General features: G+C 55.6%; 1 protein-coding gene across 1 annotated transcript in view; it reads left to right on the top strand.

Moving 5' to 3' along the window:
• Positions 1 to 328: 328 nt before the first annotated feature.
• The window catches only part of KLHL28 (kelch like family member 28), a gene marked incomplete at its 3' end in the record, with an annotated part of 6,909 nt that continues 4,990 nt past the window's right edge, over positions 329 to 2,247 (top strand). The window contains exon 1 of the mRNA XM_057388878.1: positions 329 to 410. The remainder of the gene's footprint in view (positions 411 to 2,247) is intronic.

The raw sequence follows: 2,247 nt of genomic DNA on the forward strand, positions 1-2,247 counted from the left end.
CCCAGCAACGCCGCCGTCGCTAGGGGGCGCCGCGTGCCGCGCCGGCGCGGCCCAGACCACGCCGCGGAGACAGGGGGGGGGCACACGTGTCTTCCCCCGTTGTCGTCAAGCCGCGGCGGGCGGAGCGGGCGCGGTGATGAAGAAGTGAAGAGAGGCGGGACGAGAGCGGCGGGGACGGGGCTGAAGCAAAGCCTCCGCGGAAGAGAAACCCCGGTGCGACCCCCCCCGCCCGGCGGGCAGGATGGGACAGCCCGGGTGAGGGCGGGGGTGGGTGGGTGTGTGAGGCGGCGCGGCCGTTGATTGGCGGGGCGCGCGGGGCGGGGCGGCCGGAAGTGACGTAGCGGGCGGTGGCGGTGCGGCGGAACGAGGCGGCGGCGCGGCCGGGCCGGGCCTGGGGCACCCCGGCACAGGTGAGAGACACACCGGGACACACCTAAACACACCTAAACACACCGCAACACACCGGGACACACCTAAACACACCTAAACACATCTAAATACATCTAAATACACCGGGGCACACCGCCGGTACCGCCCCCGCACTGCTATGGCCGCAGAAGGGGTGCAGCGGCAGCGGCTGCGGCGGTTCGGGGGCCCGCCCGCCACAGGGAGAGCCCGGTGCGAGCGCAGAGCGGCGGGGCCGCACAGACCCGGTGTGGTTTAKGTTGGGAGGGACCGTAAATCCCGTCCCGTTCCCTCTCCTCGGGCAGGGCCGCCTTCCACAGCCGCGCTGTTCCCTGCCGGTGCCCCCCGGCCCTGCCCGTGCTTATTCCCGGTTGGGACCGGAGCTCTGAGCGCCGGGTTAAACCCAGACAAACGGAGAACGGAAAATTCCAAAAGCCAGGCGCTTTCTGCCGCGATTTTCCTTCCTTGTGCTCCGGTCGGGGCTGTCCGGGCAGTCCCAGAACCAGCCCAGCCGCTCCGTGSCGCGTCCCAAAGCAGCGCCTGGCGAGCTTTAAACCCCTCCTAAATTAAAGTTCTGCTCCTTTCCCACGCAGAACTGCTCCGATCTCTCCGCTCAGGTGTTTATTCTGCTGGTTAACCGCTTCATTTCCAGTAATTGTGGCTGTGYGAGATAAGTTGGAACCGCAGGTTGAAAGGATTTGACATTCCAGAGCCCCAGGGTGATATTTGATTTGTGTCATGAGCACAGATCGCTGGGCTGGGATGCAATTCCAGGGCTCCTTCCGCTGATTTCTTGCTAAACACCAAAATAAAAASCAGCAAATCCATGGTGTGGGTGATCCTGGCCATGCAGGGGGTGTGAGACGTTCTACCTGAGTGCTACATAAAGCTTTGCTGCTCAAAAATAACCCCAGCTTAGTTATTTATGGGTGTTTTGGGCAGGTTTGGCAGCTGAGCTGGGATCGTTCCTTTTTCCGTGTGGTGCTGCCCTGTGTTTCCTGATTTCTGGGTGTTTTCTGTGATGAAACGAGCAAAAACGCAAAAGGGGAACAAAATGTTTTAGCTGCTGGACAGCTTATTTTATTACTTTAATTTTTTAATTCTTCCMTGTATAATTTGTGCTGCAAAATTACGGTAAGAAAAATATTATTTCATATTATCTTTCCTTTTGCAGAAGTGCTTCAATTAGTTTTTTTTCGGTTCTTTTTTCCCAGTGTAGAGTGATGATAGGAGAATTTATTTATTTTTTCATGGCTCAGAGGGTTTCCAGCCCCAGCTGTGAGCCTTCCCTYCCCTGTCACTGCTATTTTATTCTGTCTTTAAATGCTCGTTTGATTGTTTCAAATTAAGCACTTTTAAGTGGGCTTAAGTGAGGTGTCAGTTAAGGAGCTGCACAAATGATGAACTTATTGTTAAAATAAAAGAAGGGAGATTTTAAAGATCATTTAGCAAATCAAAAGGGAGGGAGTGGGGTGTTTGCAGTGTTCCCTGTAGAACAATGGGATTCTTCTCCTCTTTTTTTTTCCTCGTGGCCCAGGATCCTGACACATTCCTACCCTCCACCTCTCACCGGTGCCGTGCTGGGGGCTGAATAAAGAATAAAGAATAAAGAATAAAGAATAAAGAATAAAGAATAAAGAGCTGCTGCAGCCTGGGGAATGTTGGTGGAGCTGAAATTAGAGCGGGTGTCAGAGTGCTCCGGTGTCACGATGCGCACGGGAGCTTTGGGGAGGGAGAGTTTTGTGGAGGAGTGAGGAGTGAGGATCCTCCCTGTGCTCTCCTGGCTTTGTGGGGAGCGTGGGAGCTCTGACAATTTGGGGTGTTCACCTGGGGGGCTCCTCA

This window comes from Malurus melanocephalus, unplaced genomic scaffold (genome assembly GCF_030028575.1).
Source record: "Malurus melanocephalus ecotype Western Australia unplaced genomic scaffold, MMel_1.1 scaffold_2675, whole genome shotgun sequence".
In the NCBI taxonomy this organism is placed as follows: Eukaryota; Metazoa; Chordata; class Aves; order Passeriformes; family Maluridae; genus Malurus; species Malurus melanocephalus.